Source organism: Pyrus communis, chromosome 12 (assembly GCF_963583255.1).
Source record: "Pyrus communis chromosome 12, drPyrComm1.1, whole genome shotgun sequence".
Lineage (NCBI taxonomy): Eukaryota > Viridiplantae > Streptophyta > Magnoliopsida > Rosales > Rosaceae > Pyrus > Pyrus communis.
In genome coordinates, this window is record NC_084814.1 from 4,788,715 (window position 1) to 4,808,051 (window position 19,337).

At 36.2% G+C, this 19,337-nt stretch overlaps 1 pseudogene; it reads left to right on the forward strand.

Moving 5' to 3' along the window:
- The first annotated feature begins 1,077 nt into the window (after nucleotides 1-1,077).
- LOC137709944 (glutamate dehydrogenase 2-like) lies at nucleotides 1,078-15,176 on the forward strand (annotated as a pseudogene).
- Nucleotides 15,177-19,337: the final 4,161 nt, after the last annotated feature.

Below are 19,337 nucleotides of genomic sequence, written 5' to 3' on the forward strand. Positions count from 1 at the left end.
GTTTTCTTGTGTTGATGAATCTAGCTACTGTATGAAGATTGATATGGTAATTTTCTAGGGCACAAAGCCTTCAATCGACTATTGAGATTTTCTTATATTGGAGAAATTGGAGCACAAAGCTCTTTGATATATACAATTTTTCTACGAATTTGTATTTGTGTATGGTGAAAATGTGTTACAGTATGAAATGAAGATTGATTTGGTGATTTTCTAGGCATGAAGCCTTTAATTGATTGTTGAGATTGCAATTGATCTGAGATTTTTTAGCACGGAGCTCTCTGATATAAACAATTTGTCTTAGACTTTGTATGTGTGAGGTGAAAATTTGTTGAAATATGAGCTTATGTGGATTGTTCTGAGTATTTGGCACGAAGTCAGTAGTTGATTGTTGTTTTTTGGCACAAAACCTATTATTGATAATATTTGAGCACGAAGCTCTCTGAAGAAGTAAAAGCTTGTGGTTGATTACTCGTGGTGTGGTTGTCATAATCAAAGCCATGGCTATGAATTTTGTTAAGTTGGATAGCTTACTGGGGATGTTGACTATGAGACTTTAAAATGATAATTTTGTGAAGTGGTTCTTCAATGTGTCCTCCTAAATTCGTATTCACTAAAACGAGTGGGATTACTACTGAGCTAACACAAGCTTACAATGAATGGATTAAACAAGATAGAGCTTTTATTAGTTTGTTACTGGCTACATTGGGAGATGAAGATGTGGACTATGTTGTAGGTTGCAAGGCTACCCATGAAACATGGACTAATCTCCAAGACCGTTATGCCACTGTCTCTAGAGCTTGGATTAACCATTTAAAAACATAATTGCATACTACCAAGAAAGGTGCTGATAGCGTGGAAAAATATATGCTCATACTCAAGGCTCTTAAAGATTAACTCACTGTAGCTGGGGAAGTTGTGTCTGATAATGATCTCATTGTGGCTGATTTGGCTAGTTTACCTACAGAGTTTAACATGATTCACACTGTCATTGTTGCTTGAGAAACTCCAATCTCTTTAAAAGAATTCAGAGCACAATTGTTGGCTGCTGAAAGAACAGCTGAAGAATCACAGTCTACAATGACCTTTCATATGTCAGCCATGTACTGTCAAGGTGAATCATTCAATGCTCCTCCAAATTCTCAAGGGTCTTCTCAATATTTTACTGGTGGATATGGTTTTGTCAGTGAACAAAATAATGAGTCTCATATTCATGCTTTAAGACCAATTGGTGGTACCATGTCTCAGGCAAATTTGCCTCAATTTCATCAACAAGGCAATGGTAACTTTCAGAATCAAAGAAGTTATCAAAACTATGGTGGAAATAATGGAAGGTTCAATAACAGACCAAGGTATAATGCTAGTAATTCTGAGAGGTTCTCTGGGAATTCAAACTATTTTTCTGGAAGTTCAAGTAATAATGGAGGTTCTAGTTTTGGCTCAAAATGAGGTTCTACTTGGCAGCACTGGAATGGCAACAATGGATCAAAAACTACATTGATTCCTAAGTATCAAATATGCAATAAGCGAGGCCACACTGCACCAAATTGCTAGTCTCGATATAATGCAAGTACTAGCACTGCACCTCCAATTCCAGAGTGTCAAATTTGTGGGAAGGGGCATACTGCTCTTAATTGTTACCATCGTAGTAATTATGCATATCAAGGTTCATTGCCTCCAGCATCTCGTACTACCCTTACTGCACAAGCTCCATCAAGTTTTGCTTCTTCTTCACAACCAAATTGAGTGCTAGACACCGGTGCTACACACCATATGACTGTTGATCTAGATAATTTGACTTTGGTGACACCTTTTGATGGCAATGATAGAATTATAGTGGGCAATGGTGAAGGGCTTCCTATTACTAACACTGGTTTGAGTTCAACTTACACTCCTTCTAAACTTTTAACATTACAAATGATTTTACATGTTCCTCAATTGGCTGCTAGTCTTTTGTCTGCGTATATACTTTGTAAAGATAACAATTGTTATGTTATTCTTGATGAGTTTGGTTTTTGGGTGCAGGACAAGGCAACAAAGAAAATCATATTAAGAGGAAGGAGTAGTAGTAGTGGCTTGTATTACATTCCTCAGTAGCAATTCTTCAAATATTCTCAGCTCTTGGATACTTCACCACAAGCTTTCTTGGGTCAACTTGTGAAGACTTCTATATGGCATCATAGGCTTAGTCATCCAACAAATGAAGTTCAAAACAAAATGCTTAAGGGTTCTGCTATTTCTGTGAGTTTAGATGTTCATCCTCAAATGTGTTCAGCATGTATAAAGGGAAAAATGTCTAGATTACCATTTTCTTCTAGTAGTAATAAGTCAAGTATTCCATTTGAAAAAGTGCATACCGATGTATGTAGTTGCGGATCTGGGATTTTAACATAGGATGGTCCCAATATAAAAGCTCCAAAATATCATTAGACAAATAAATGGCAAACTACAAAATTTTCATTCATAATCTTTGTGCTAAACAAGCTAGAAATACTAAATTTTCATTCCTCGTGTAGAGTAGTTGTTCTTTACATTACATAGATAATGAAACGAACTATTATTATGCTCATGAGTAGTTGTTCTTTGCATTACAGAGATAATGAAAAGAACTTCGTTATGCTTAGATTTCTCGAAAGTAAGAAGGAAATTAAGATCAAATCTCACTATTGAATTGAGAAGTAGCTACAAACAACAAAAATTATGCACGAAAAAGGATTTTTTTTTTTTAAATAAAAAAAAATCCTATTATGTACGTTTGTAATCGATCACATTCCTTAAATAAGAAAAGAAAATGTTTTTGTAACCAGAAGAAACTTGCTGCTAAAAGTAAGAAAAACTTTCATACTGTTTTTCTAAAAGCTTGCTGCAAGTTTCTCCTTACCAATGGTAGCAAGTTTCTTCTGATAACAAAAACACTTTCTTTTCTTATTGCTAGAATGAAATTGATTACAAACGTACATAGATATCTCTTTTATAGAGATTTTACAAGACAACATAAAACATTGGTGTCCAAAAGTCTTTACTTTCACACACACCTTTAGATTTTTACCCCCAAACTTTATTCTTTTACACAGTATCACAGTATCATGTGAAGGTTTTTTTTTAATTTTTTTAATGACTTGATTTTGGTAAAGTGAATTTAATTGAAAGAATCTGACTATTCTATAAAAGATGGTGAGTGCTGGTGCTCTATCATAGTAAAATGTTCTTTTTATTTTTTTTTAATGGTGAGTGTAAATATATGATGAGCAAAAAGATAAAACAAAGAGGTGGGCATGGTATCAATCTAAAAAAGTTATACTTATATTAGAAATTTGGTTTATTATTTTAATTTATGGGACAGGTAGGGCAGCCTCATTGGCCACCAATTGCAAAAGAAGTCAAAAAGGTCTTACATTTGAAGGCACCACACCTTCTGATATTATCTTACTTTTGTCAACATCGAAACCACGTCCTATTTCATGAATTTCTTATTAATGAGTGCGCCAAGTGGAGCAGCCTTATTGGAGATTGATTACAAACAAAGACAAAAGGTTGCTTTACATCGTCTTCTTCGTTGGAACAAAGAGGTTCCTCCGCCATGGCTGCTGTTCTTCTCCACCACTGCCCAAACTTGGGTGGTCCTTGAAGATCCTCACAGCTATTTATTTAAGTTTTCGGGTGGTCCCAGGACCATCCTGGTCCTTTAATAGATCCGCCCCTGGATGTATGAGGACCTTCACCCACTATTTCTATTGAAGGTTACAAATACTATGTAATCTTTGTTGATGAATACACAAGGTTTACTTGAATTTTCCCTCTTGTGAATAAATCAAATGTGTATGCAGTGTTTCTTAAATTTCATGCTCTTGTTGTGAATCAATTTAAGACAACAATTAAGTTTTTACAATCAGATGAGGGAGGAGAATATATGAGTGGTTTGTTTAAGAAATTTCTGGATTCACATGGCATATTACACCTTGTATCATGTCCATATACACCCCAGCAAAATGGGTTAGCAGAGGGGAAGAATAGGCATGTTGTTAAGACTGTTATGACTCTCCTTACTGCTGCTTCTTTACCTCAACAATTTTGGTTTCATGCTTGTAATCATGTTATCTTTCTTATCAATATAATGCCATGTCAAAATTTAAGGATGTCATCCCCTTATGCCAAGTTGTTTAGACAATCTCCATCTTTAACAAACCTTAAGGTCTTTGGTACTGCTATTTACCCTTACTTGAGACATTATAGTGCTAATAAGTTGCAGCCCAGGAGTGATCAATGTGTATTTTTGGGGTATTTAGTAGGCTATAAAGGGGTTTTATGTTATAATAGAGCTACAAAAATATTATTGTTGTCTAGACATGTAGTACATGATGAAGGTGTTTTTCCTTTTACAACATCTTCTGAGACAACCACTAGTTCATTTTTGGTTAATCTACCTTCTCAGAGATTGGTATCTACAATAGTGGCTATTATTTTATCTAGAGCTTGAACTATGTCTACGAAACAGCTACAAGAAAATAATGTGAATAGTCAGAGCATCGAAGTGTCATCCTTGCCATCTCAAAGTTCAAGTATGCATGTAAATCAAGAGAAGGTAACATCACAAGCTACTACTCAAGCTACTACTCCACTATTAAATTCTTCTTCCTTTCATATGTTGCATGTCCATGCTAGTTCCCAGACTTAGGTACCTCTTTCCTCTGATGAGTTATCTCGTACTTCTAATATATCTTGTGGTGTTCCAATTCATTTAGATGTTGCTCATGATATGTCTAGTTTTGTAACTCCAAGTATTGCACCAATTGTTTCTTCTGAGCATAATATGATCACAAGGTTGAAAAGTGGCACAATTCAAAGAAGGGATTATGCAGCTTATCATGTTCCTCTATCTAGTACAGAAGTAAATCTCATACCATATAATGATGATGTAGTTTTTAGTGGTTTTACTGTTGTGCTTGATATTCATGAGCCCTCTGAGCCTTCACATTATAAACAAGTTGTCATGTCTGAATCATGGAGAAATGCTATGATAGAGGAGTTTAATGCACTTCAGAAACAAGGTACTTAGGAGTTGGTACCTCCTCCAGCAAATCGAAATGTCATAGGGAGCAAATGGGTGTATGAGATCAAGAAAGATCAAGAAGGAAAAGTGTCTAGATACAAAGCTAGACTAGTTGCACAAAGGTACAATCAAGAACAAAGACTATGAAGAAACATTCGGTCCAATTAGACATACAACTGTTAAACTTGTTCTGTCACTTACAATAATGTACAAATGGGAATTAAGGTAGTTGGATGTAAAAAAATGTATTTTTCCATGGAGAGTTACAAGAAGAGGTCTTTATGAAACAACCTCCAGGCTTTCAAGACTCTAAATACCCTCATCATGTGTGTAAGTTTCTTAAATCTCTGTATGGATTGAAACAGGCTCCATGAGCCTAGAATGCAAAATTCACTAGCTATCTTCCAACTTTGGAGTTTCAAACCTTTCACTCAGATCCAAGTTCATTTGTGAAAGTCAATGGCGGTGATGTAGTGATCTTATTACTCTATGTCGATGATATCATAATTACCGATTCTTGTTCCAAGTTAGTACATGAAGTAATAGATGACTTGGCACACGTGTTTGACATGAAAGACATAGGGAAACAGACTTATTTTCTTGGACTTCAAGTCACTTACAGAGACAATGGAGCTATTTTTCTTAATCGGTCCAAATATGTGACTAATCTTCTTAACCAGGCAGGTATGGTGAATTGTTGACCTTATTCCACTCCTAGTAAACCACATACTCAGTTATTGAAAGATGAGGGAGAACCATTGGTTGATCCTACTATGTATAGGAGTTTAGTGGGTGCATTGCAATATCTAACCTTTACAAGGCCAGATATTGCATATGTTATCAATTATGCATGTCAGTTTATGACTACTCCTACTGAAGCTCATTTTTGTCTGGTGAAGAGGATTCTAAGGTACTTAAAAAGTACATTAACTTGTGGAATTACATATTCTAGTGCTAAGGTTTTGGAACTCTTTGCATACAGTGATGTTGACTAGGCGGCTGATATAAATACAAGGAGATCCACAACTGGATATGTCATATTTCTGGGGCCTAATCCTATTTCCTGGCAATCAAAGAAGCAAGGAAGTGTTTCTCAAAGTTCAACCGAGGTTGAATATAAAGCTTTAGCCAATGCAGCGGCTGATATTGCCTGGATAAGATTGGTTTTGAAAGATCTTCATTTGTTTCTTCCTTCTGCACCATTGCTGCATTGTGATAGTCTTTCCACACTGGCTTTGTGTTCTAATCTTGTATTTCATACCAAGATTAAACACTTAGATACTGATTTTCATTTTCTTAGGGAGAGAGTGCAAAAAGGAGATTTGAAAGTCCAGTATATTCCAACAGAGGCTCAGATTGCTGATATACTAACAAAGGGATTACACAGTCCTTTATTTGTTCAGCATTGTTCCAATCTCAGACTGGGATATCCCAGCTGAGATTAAGGGGGAGTATTAACATAATGTAATATTTTCCGTTACTTTGTTAGATTGTACATGTAGGCTTTTAGTTAGCTTAGTTACTAAGTTTGACAGCTGGTTTTTAGCTATAAATAGTAGCTCAACCGCTTGTATTTGTATCAATCATTACACTGAAATATTCATCATGCTCTACAAGCTTCTCTCTTTCTTGCCTTCATTTTACTCAGTTCTTCATTTTTTTTTATTCTCAATCTTCTTGGAAATCATGATTTCTCTTTAGTTATCAATACCAAGATAAAAGTGTTTAGGATTTTAATTGTATGTTTATTCTTCTCTTTAAGAGGTAAATATATAGTTGTACAATATCCCACATAATAGGAAATAAGAATCCCAATTATACAAGGAATCAATTATAGGATTACATTCCTAAACTAAATGGTTGACTTTGGTACTTAGAGTGGTGAAAAAGATGACCAAAGCGCGATTCATTGTGAGTCTGTTGTGACTGCCAGGAAGTGGGAGAGATCTGGAGATATATGAGTTATGTTTATTCAGTGTTCCTCCGTGAGTGAGTGAGTATGTGAATTTGGGAGTTTTGGGCCGTACCAAAATTTGGACTTTGGGAAGAGAACATACGTTTTCTGGTGAACGATAAACTGTTGATTTCTTTGGAACATTGGTTTATTTTTTTAGTAAGCATTGTCGTTGACCAATCTTGAGATGTGGTCCAATGATCGAAACTTCTATTTTTTTTATTTTTAAGAATTATCCAATTATCATTCATATATGTTTATATGATATATATAGAAGACTTCCGAAGAATATATGTTTATCGACAACATGCTGAGGGCTATAAGGTCCAAGTATCAACAATATTAATAATAACAACGCCAAAACCTCATTTTAAGAGAATGTAGTTAGTAACTGCCCTCGAGCAAATTTTTAAATCCCTGTATTTATTCCCAATTAGGTTTTGCATGACCATATTTTGTGTTCTTATAGCTTTCCTAAAACGACGGTGCGTTACTCTGTGAATCCAGTCTTTAATTTTCAATTTGGCAATGGTGATTGGATTTGGGAAAGTGCTGCTGACATTGTAGCTTCACTCATTTTTCATCCAACCCATGGAATAGGTACTGGTCCTTGGGCGTGAAAAGGAAGGTATACCGGTGGATATCATCCGTATTCTGGATACTTGCATTGAGATTCCACAGCTGGGAGTTGTTAGATCTCTAAATGTTCATGTCAGCGGTGCCATTGCTCTGTGGGAGTATACTCGACAGCAGAGATCATCCCGATAGGCAATGGCTTTTAATTTTTAAGCACCACACTTTCTGTGTTGGCTTGGCTATACACGAGAAACGTTCTAAACCCAAGACATGAGCAGCAGCTTTTGAACAGCCAATTTTGCAGCATGGAATTCAGAGGTTGTTGTATCATTAGCTGAAATATGCTATAGACGTAATTCTCAAACATCATTTTCACATGATTATAATATGTGCCTGCTTCCCAGTTTTTAGCAATGTAGATGCGAGCAATATGTAGCTCTCGGTGATGGATTACCCCTAACGAAACCAGGTGCTTTGTACATCAAATGTCCAACTCAAATTCAATTTCTTTTAAGCTAAGCATCACTAGTTAGATTGTTTTCAAATGAATTGAAATTTGCATCCGTCGTCATGACGAAAATTATTTCTTCAGCAATAAATATCACAAACTGGTATCTGTAAAAAATGACATGGGTTGCTAGTGTTTCACTATCGCTTTGTTGGTGCTGAGAAAACTTTGGAAAAAAGGCTCCGCTGCTTTTGCACCTGCAAGGATTGCAGTTTTTTACATTTTACTTTAAACCAACAACAACAATAAATCTTTATCCCACTAAATGAGATTCGTTATATAAATCCTAAAATGCTATTGCGCTCGATTTTATGCTTTACCCTACTTTTTGCTTTAAACCAATTAACAAAAAAACTACGAGAGAAATAAATGAATTAATGAAGACTGCAAAGTAAAATTTCAGTTACCTTTAGGCTTTTTACAGCAGCTTTTATTTTACTGGTGGTGGTTCTACTGTTACCCCAAGGCATCTTCCTTGTCTTCCTCCCTTTCTTAGCTTGGAAAATTCCAAAAACGTTCGGTAATTTCCAGTTGCCAAAGCAGGTTGGAGCTTTTGAACTTGAACTCTTGTTCGGCTTTCTGCGCACACCCACTACCTATCAACAACTTTATTAGCCAATCTAATATTACATTTTTAATTGCTTGCCATGGCTTCTTCCAATTGACACGTGACACCAAGTTTCTACAAATGGATTTTTATTTTCTAAAACTCATGGAGGAGGAAAAGGAGAGAGAGTGGCAGAAAGAAATATGGAAATAATTTCCACAATTCGTTTTCTATGTTTGCACACTTCTAATAATTTTCATCACTTCTCCTTTGATTTATTCAATTTAAAGCTTAAAAAAGGGGTGTAGGGGAAAGAAAATGGGAGCATGAACCAAGCAAGAATATATAATAAGCGTTGATGTTTGACTCGTCGGACGATGAAGAGTGTCCGGCAATACAACGGCTCAAAGTCCAAGGGTGATATTATGATGTTAATTTGTTGTTCCTAATGCGAAATTCCTTCCTAAAACTTTGTATTAGTTAACGCAGTTGACAGTTGTATTAACACACTAGCACTCATACAAAAGGAATTTAAGGTACCTGGTGGGTATGAGGCTGTTGACTACTGGTGATGTTTGGCCTTGACGAGGGTGTGGATGGCGGTGCTGATCGAGCAGATTGACGAAGGTATTGGGAGTACTGAAGCAGCTCTGCTCTCCTGCTAATTATGTACCCTTTTCCACCGGCACCCTGCCTGTAATGAATTATCTCTCGTTTGACGGCGTGATGAATATGATGGTGGTTGTGGTGGTGGTGCCTCTTCGGCTTCTCTACGTACACGCTCACCAGCACCCCTTTCTCTTTGCTCCATGTTCCCTGAAAAAAAAAAAATCAACTGATCAGTTAACTAAACTACCATACCATATCAAGCACGTACTAATCTGTACCAAGCATATATTGTTTGTTACCATTTTGGCTGGCGTTTGAGAGAGAGAGAGAGAGAGAGAGAGTTTGTGTGTTTGTGTCCGTGTCTGTGTCTGTGTGAGGGAGAGAGGTTCATTGTTTGGTGGTAAGAGGGATTTATAAACTTTGTGTAGGTGGGAGATGTTGGCAAAGATGTGAGGCCAAACAGAGAAGGCCAAAAGTGAATTCTCACATCACTTCTTTGGTTGGAACGAAGTCTGTTTAATTGTATATGTTAGAACCCGGTCTTAGATGCATTTTATATAAATTAATTAATCCAAACGTCGACAATATCGGTGAAACTTATTATGTTGTCTTGTCTGTGATGGCAAAGTCTCTTTTACATTCCTTTATTGCCGTCCAAATTTACTTGAATTCTTTTATATTATCTACCTAAACTCACATCACATAGAGTTAAAAGCACGATAAATGTAAGGATTAGTTGCGCACGAAGAATGTAAGGGCCTAGAACTGACTAAAGGAAAGACCAAAACCTTGCAAAAGCAGGGAAAAACAACCCTAGCATACAATCAAATTAGGTGTGCAGATTTCTAAAGAGAGAAATAGGAGATCTTATGAGGATGTTTATATCAAGTTTTTTTATACTTTAAATTGAGGAAGGACTATTCGAATCTCCGGATTGAAATTCTCTCCTACGCATGCATGTTATGCTTAGAGGCCGCGTATGACCCGAAGACGACATGGGGCCTTCCTAAATATGTAAATCTCTATAGGAGGGGGATAGACAATTACACATCACTAGGAAAATCACTTCGTAAATTAACAACCCTTGACCCCTTGCCTCTAAAGACATTTTCATGACGGGTAATACTACATTTACCATCTAGTTATACTACTATTTGTACTATTAATAGATATAAGGCCCGCCAACACATGTGGATCTTATCTCTATTAGAGATATAGTACAAATGACGATATATCTAGATAATAAGAGTAATATTTTTGTTTCATGACACACTTTTATGCAAAACCTTCGTCATGTCAAGCTAAGATTGGCAAATGAGAATTAATGACTTATTAATGTAAGTAGACATGTATCTTTTCTTTTAAGTTAAGTAGAGCATCAAGCAAAATGTCTTGAAATGAGCATTTATATTGATTTTGGAAAGCTCTCTAATGGTGGAATTAAATTATCCATCTTCTCCAAAAGATGAAACAAAAATGTATATTTACACTTTTTTTACATCTTTAGAAGGCGGGCTCCGTTAGTCAAAAAGAAAAAAAATAAAAGGAAAACTAATAAAAACGGTTTAAAAATTTTGAGTTTTAACGATAAGGACAAAATAAAGGGTAAAGTGAATTGTACCAGAATTGACTTTTTAATATGAAAATGTGGTTTTTCATTAAAAGTGAACAGTACCGAAAATTTTTCGTTAAAGTTCCCAAAAATAAATGAGATTCTAAATTTTCATCTCTCTTATTGAAGTATAGCTTATATTTATATATTCCCGAGATGTAAATATGAGTTTTACATATTAAATTTGTATCTCTTCATTTGAGATGCTCAATAAGCCTATGGTTTGTCTCCTATCTACCTCAATTAAAACAAGACCACCTCATCTTTTCTTGATCTTGAGTAATTAAAGTTAAGGGTTACTCACTACCCATTGTTGGAGAGATTTTTCAATGTGACCGGTACACGAGATGGTATATCACATGTCATTATACAAATAGTGGGATATATGTGCTAAAAAGTTAATTATTTTAAATTGAATCCAATTCAAATTTTCCCCAATGATTGAGAGCATGTATTCATCAAGGTTAAGCTAATTATAAATATAACCAAAAGATAAAAAAAACGAGATGAATGAATGTGATATGCAATAAAGACCCAATGCCGGCCCTGAGGGGGTGCAATAGGTACCACCGCATAGGGCTCCCAAATCAGAAGGGCTTCCGATTTTTCAAATTTGCATGCATTTACGTATATATAGTAGTATGTGTAGAATATTACAAACTTGAGTCTGAGCGCAAGTGGTATTATTGCTTATTTATAGCGGCCTAGGAAATGGGTTCGAAACTCGTCTCCATCATCTTTTCAGTTTATTTTTATTAAATGCATAAGCTTCCATAAAATAATATAAAAATTTCACACAATAACATGAAAATTCGAACCTTGACCCTCTAAATAGTTAAGGAAAAAAACTAAAATTATTTTTTTGAACAAAAAAATAAAAAAAAATACAATTCTTAGTGCTTTTTAGGACCTCCAATTCACTTTCGCACAGGGCCCTGAAATCTTAGGGCAGGCCCTGTAAAGACCATAAATTGGAATCATAATATCAACAGATTAAGGGGGGTGTATTCAATTGGGATTTTGAGGGATTTTAATTCTTTTAATGAATCTAGGGGTATTCAATCAGGATTTTAAGTAATTATCTGAAATTCAATGTGTATTCAATCAAGATTTTAAGATAGTTTATTAAAATCCTTAGAAATCCAGGTGTATTCAATTAGAATTTTAAAGAAGTTTATAACATTCTAGGTGTATTCAATTAGAATTAGAATTTAGAGAATTTGAAAAAGTTGAGCAATTAGAGGGAATTGGAGAGATTTTGCAGTGTATTTTAAGCATCCACAAATCTCACCTCTTTCCATGGGATTTCGAGGGAATTGAATTAAAATTTTACATAGAATTTTTATAAATCAGTTAAACTCCATAAAAATCTATAGATTTATAAATTCATTAAAATCTCTCAAGTTCCCAGTTGAATACACCCCCTTAACCTGTTGATATTATGATTCCAATTTATGGTCTTTATTGCATATCGCATTTATTCATCTCGTTTTTTTATCTTTTGGTTATATTTATAATTAGCTTAACCTTGATGGATACATGCTCCCAATCACTGGGGAAATTTTAAATTGGATTCTCGGTTCCACTGTCGATGTTTGCCTCACATTTCGTCTGCCAAACCCGTGTTTCCGTTTTTTATTATTTATTTATTTTTATTTTTTTTATGAGTATATCCGTGTGCTTCAAGATGTTTGATATAATAAAGAGCGGTTTCTTAGAAATGAGGTTGCATTCTCCCTTCATTAACTAGAAAACCTGTGAAGGGGACATGGGCAATATTACTTGTGTGTTTGATTGGTTTTTGCCAAAATTGATGTTTTTTCTATAGAGCGAAAAGTATTTTCTCCAAATTCCGGAAAATGCCTTTAAGTTGCTTGATGAATGACAATTGTGTTACGTAGAATTGGTTTTATGTATAATGATTGATTGGTTATAAACGCCTTATGTAACGGCATTGATTGGATGTATAATGTGAAGCCCAAACATCAATGGTGATTTGTGGATGATTGTGAGACCATTGCAGACGTCTTTGGTTATCGTCTTGTTGATTTATTATTGTGTAACCGTAGATCATCCGTTTCCCTTTTGAGTTGGGCACACCATAAATATATAGAACCTCTAGGAGTATGCAACATTTGGAAGGGGAAACCTGAGTGAGATAGCGAGTGCTGGATATATTACCTAGTCTGTGCCCATGGTGAGTTCCAATTTTTATAGCAACTCATTTTGTTTGTAGTTCTAGTACTTGGTATGTTCAATTATTGTCAGCTAATTGACAGAGTAATTAGATTGCAAAAAGATGTCCTTAACAAGTGCTACTTTTATCAGCGTTAATAAAATTCTACTTTGAACAAAAATAAAAAATAAAAAATTTTACTTGGGCACCAAACAAAGAAGGTGCTGCTGTTAGCAGTAACTGCAATAAGAACTTGAAACATACAATTCTGGTTAATAGTTTTCTCTACATGTCTTCAAACCCACACATACAGGTCACCGTAACAGTTTTATTTTCAGAAAAATATTCAACTGGCTATAGCACGTGTTGCGTAATTATTTACCATTGATGCTTCTGTGAAGTTAATTCTGCGTATACAGATTCTAGTAATTTCTGCATTGAAGCTTTCTTAATATCCATTGGTACTGAAGTATCAAATATTCAATGGTGCAAGGTTGATCCAGATGAAGTGAATGCTATAGCTCAGTTGATGATGTGGAAGACAGCCGTAGTGAACATTCCTTATGGTGGAGCTAAGGGTGGGATTGGCTGCAACCCAAGGGACCCGAGTATCAGTGAGTTAGAATGTTTAACTCGTGTTTTCACTCAGAGGATCCATGATCTCATTGGAATTCACAGGGATGTTCCTGCCCCTGACATGGGAACTAATTCCCAGGTATCCTGTTTCCCGTCAAACTAAATTAAGAGTACGGTCTTTGTTGGTCAAAAATGATAAATACATTGTTATCTTTGGTATAAAGTTTATAAACTAGACTTGCTTAATTCTTCAAATTGTGCAGACAATGGCTTGGATTTTTGATGAGTACTCAAAGTTTCATGGGCATTCACCTGCAGTTGTGACAGGAAAACCTGTTGTAAGTACCGCACACCCACAGACGGTTTATGATTATGTCCACTAAATGGAATCAAATGATCCATAATTCTAAAAGAAACTAGAATTTTATTTCTTACTCGTCGTGTTTCCATTTAAGGATCTTGAGGGTTCGCTTGGAAGGGAGTCTGTGACTGGACTCGGGTGGTTTTTGCAACCGAGTCTTTACTTGGTGAATACGGAAAGTCAATTTCTGGTATGAAGTTTGTTATACAGGTCCTAAATCATGATAAAAATTTATTTTTCCAAGGCCATATGCGTGATGACATGAATATGTGTTTTTCTAACTTTGTTGATACATTTTAGGGTTTCGGAAATGTGGGCTCATGGGCAGCCAAGTTGATCCATGATAGAGAGGGTCATGTCATTGCTGTTAGTGACATCACAGGTGCAATTAGAAATCCTGCTGGAATCGACATCCCAGCTCTTCTGAAGCACAAGGAAACCATAGAAGTTTGAAGGAATTCCAAGGTGGAGATGCAATGGACCCAAATGACTTGCTTATTCATGAATGTGATGTTCTCGTTCCATGTGCCTTAAGGGGAGTCATCAACAAGTATGTACTCTGCTTCCTTAACGTCATAAACAGGCTCTGTCAGAAGCAGAATTTCGTGTCAAAATTGTTTTATATTTTTTCCCCTCACTGCTATTTTCCTTTTATTTTCTTATTGTTTGATGATAATTTATTCATTTTTTATATTTAAGGGAAAATGCAGCTGATGTGAAGGCAAAATTCATAATAGAAGCTGCAAATCATCCAACTGACCCGGAAGCAGACGAGGTAATAATAATTTCTTAACTTAAATTAGCATACTGGTTGCTGAAATCTCCTACTTTGGTACAAAATCCCTCTTCTGCAGATTTCGTCCCAGAAGGGAGTTGTTATTCTCCCCGACATATATGCAAATGTTGGCAGTGTGACGGTGAGCTACTTCGAATGGGTTCAGGTAAAAGGAAGCTATTGCGGTGTGTGATATATGCCTATTATCTAAATTACTGAGTCTTTAAATAGTCTTGTCTCTTGTCTGCAGAATATTCAAGGATTTATATGGGAAGAAGACAAGGTTAACTGTGAGCTTAAAAGTACATGCACAAGGCCTTCCTTGACATCAAGGCATTGTGTCAAACTCATGAACGCAGCTTGCGAATGGGAGCTTTTACTCTCGGGGTGAACCGAGTAGTACTTGCTACACTCTTGAGGGGTTGGGAAGCATGAATCAAGTCTTCGTTTGCCCATCAGATGCTTCTCTTACTAGTCATTACAAAGCAGTAAACGAAGTGAAACTTATCTTCGTTTATGTGAAGTGTGTCCATAAGTTTGGGAAGCCTTTGGCTTCGGCTTCGGCTACCGTGACTAGCTTTACTGAATGCAGGTTTAAGAATTCTAGTGCCTCATGAAGCAGTTTTTCCGTTCAATGCAAGGGTTAGCCAGTTTCATGCTAGATATCGGTGCTGTATGCAGCAGAGGTGTATGCTTAATTCATTTCAACCAAAAAAGAAATGGATTACTCGTCAAGAATTAATCATCATTCACGAATATATCATCGTGCTAGTTTTTAGGTGAAACGGGAAAGCTGGCTTATGCCAAAATATGAGGGTTCAACCTCTATGCCTAAAACAAAAACAAAAAACGAACTTGAATGGCGATTTGTTGGTGAATGATTCTGAAGGTTTAGCTGACTTTTCTGTACTGGAAGCAGTTACATCTTTCCAGCTGACATCTAAAATCCAGTTTCTTTTGTTTTCTTCACTAGTACGACCACCTGGTATATGCTTGCTGCTTGGAGACGCCTTTTCCCTTCCTCCATGGACAATTTGAAGCAGCCATCAATCCCAGCACATTTATCCTAATCGCCGGAAGTTCTGAACTTTCGAAATTTTCATGTAGTTGTTTATGATAATAAGATTTATCAATGTATTCCTCTCGTGTTTGCTTCAAATTATTTTCTTGCTGCTTGGAGACCCTTTTTCCCGTCCATGGACAATTTGGACCAGTCATCAATCCCTGCTCATCTGTAGGCCCTCAAATACTAGAATTCTCTCCTCTCCTCTTTCCATCTCCTTCCATCTCCTCCTTTTACATTCTCTATTTTATCTTTCTCTTTCTATAAAAAATTAATTTAAGATGTTAACTTGGTTTAACCGTGACCGTTAAAATAGGAGGGGAGGGAAAAAAAGAGAGGAGAGAAGCCCTCGTAAATAACTTTGTAGTCTTTTTAGTTAAAATTTAGGGTTAAGCTCACTTTATTATCCTAAAGTTTCTTTGTTTTCAACATTTAGTACATGAAGTTATTTTTTTTCATCCCAGAGTGGTACATAAAATTATAATTTTGGGACACTTTCATATATCCGTAAAGGTTGCTGTTAAATTTTCCATTAATTGATGACGTGGCATCCACTTGGACAATGACCAGGCGCCACGTGGATATTAAAAGATAAAAAAATAAAAAAATAAAAGCTTTTGGGCGTCTAGGCCTCACCACTGCACCTACCCTTCCCCCACCCTCTTCGACTCCACCCACTCCATTTCTCTCTCTCTCTCTCTCTCTCTCTCTCTCTCTCTCTCTCTCTCCCTCCTTCACCCCCTCATCACGGCCTCGGTGACGGCTTCTCGGGCGACGATGGCACCAGTCCTCCGCAGTTGATGCGGTAGGTCGGAGGGCTTGCTTGCTACCCTAGCACGGCCTCGACGTGCTCCTCTGCGAAGCTTCGACATTGCTCAAACCCATAAAATTAATTTGTACAGTGCTTCAACGATTCGATCATTATATTATTAATCCCACAAAGCTTCGAGAGTCTTGGGCATGGTTGGAATTTTAAAGAAATGAGTCGGGGCAGAGTGGAATTGGAGGCAATTGGAGGTGAACAGGGTCGAGTTAGGGTTCAATTTAGAGGGGGGGGATTAAGGTTGGATTGAATGGTGGGAGGTTGGAATTTGGGGGTTAGGGTTTGGTCGAGAAGGCGAAGAGGGGGTAGAAAGAAAGAGGCGCCGAGTCCAACTGTTGGATGATGCGGGAAAACAGAGGAAGACCAAATGAGGGAAGGAAGGGTTTTCGGATGTGGGAGGGAGGGAGAGAGAGAGAGAGAGAGAGAGAGAGAGAGAGAGAGAGAGAGATGGAGTAGGTGGAGTCGAAAAGGGAGGGGGAAGGGTGGGTGTAGAGGAGAGAAGGGAGGGGGGTCAGAAGGGGTGAGGGAGAAGACATCCAAAAGGCTTTTTTTAATTTTTTTTAAAATAATTTTTTTTATTACTTTTTTTTTATTTATTTATTTTAATATCGACGTGGCATTTAGTCATTGCAGTTAACGGCAAATTTAACAGCAACCTTAACAAATGTATGAAAGTGTCCCAAAATTATAACTTTATGTACCACTTTGGAATGAAAAAAACAACTTCATGTACCAAATGTTGAAAACTAAGAAACTTTAAAGTAATAAACTGAGATTAATCCTAAAATTTAACTTAAAAATAGGAAGTATGATAAGAGATTCTTTAACGTAATATAGTTTAGGATAATACTTAAGTACCGACATATACTTTGTAATGTGGCTCAATGATACTTAAACACGTTTTATTCATTTAAACTAGCATATAGGCACACACAAAGTGTTTGAGAAAAATTTTTATTTTTGTTTTTGAAATAGAAGGAGAGATGAAGAGAGTGATAGAGAATATGGGAGCGAGAAGTGTTTTTTTTTTTTTTTAAAAAAAAAAAAAATTAGAGATATGTTAAGATTACATGTAGGTGAGGCTTGAAAAAATAACAGCAAAATTTCGTTGTGTGAAATTATGTTTCTGCCCCATATTTCTTGTTCATGTTCTATTTTAATTAGAGGGTTAAACTGGTAATTTCATAGGGTTTTGATTGACAATGAGTGTTTTATTAATTAGTAGAGATAACAGTAAAGATGTTATTTGTTTTTCTTCGCCTTGTAAAAATAAGAAATAGATGATTTTTTTTTTTATTGAACCATGTCATATAGTAAAATATGTCAAATACCCAATAAGATCCTCTCCGAATATTTTTGGTGAGGATCTTGGGAATCCGTAAATCGTGTCCATTCATCGTACATCGTGCGATTAGTTTTTGTCAGGTACTGTTTGTATTTAATTTTAAATAAAAATATTTAAAATGATTTCTGACCTCACGATGTACGATGAATGGATATGATTCACGGATCCTCGGAATCCTCACAAAGAGGATCCGGATTCGTCAAATACTGCCCAGTCCATCCATACTCGTACATTATCCTATACTAGAATTGTACAATCATTAGTCTGGTGGATATATGACAGTTTTCTTCTATTTGGTAATTGACAAAGACTGTTCCCTTATTAGGGCAATACATTCCTGCACCAATGCCTAATGGCATCTACATAGAACTTGGGTTGGAGTCTAGTAGTAGGAATATGGTTGGTTGGTGGATGCTTCAAGGCAGGCAGAAAGGCATTTGTTCCTTAACTCAAAGGGTCTTCAATGGAGACTCGTAATACTATCTTGTATTGGCTATTTTCTCTTATATTGAAACCAAAAACTTTTCGCAGACGATGGCAGAATTTTGCTAAACCGAATCAAATGAATATTGATGTGCTTTCGTAATTGATCATTGTCATCTTCGCTTAATGTCGACAGAATTTTACATTCAACTAGAACATCACGATGACAGTATCGCAAGCTTATCACGGTAACTTAATTTCATGATTGTTGACTTATATTAAAATTCCTATAATTGTGGGATTCCTACCATATTTGGTTTCCTAGTTTAGGATGTAATTATTCTTTCCTTTATTCTGATAGGATTGTATATGGTTGTATAGGGTTGTATAGGGTTGTATATATACCTTTGTTTTGAGATGAAATAATATTATTGAAAAGCATTCTTTCTTCTTGGCACCAGAGCCGGGTTAGAAAAGGAAAACACCGAACCCTAACTATTTTTTTTTTCATGCCGTGTCCCTGATCAATTACAGCAAGCAACTTAGAGGAGTTGTTGCTGCCCGTGTTCTTGATCGATTGCAGCGAGCAATTGTGAAATTGTTGTTGCCCCCTGTTTTGTCAGTTTGTTCGAACTATTCCGGAGTCCCATCAACGCCGCAAGTTTTTCTGCCCAATTTTTATTATTCAATTACCAAGTTGCAGTTTTTAGGCTATACCGACAAGAGAGATGGCTGAAGAAAAAGGGACAGGTTCTAAGATTGTTCCAGCATCTGCTCCAATTATGATGCAGTCAAAGAATTCAAGCTTTAATATTGGTATGGTTTTGGATGAAAAGAACTATGATTTATGGGCTCCTCTCATTCAAATCCATATTGCTGGAAGGAAGAAGATGGGATATCTTCGTGGGTCTATCAAGGCACCTAACGAAGATGATCCTAAAT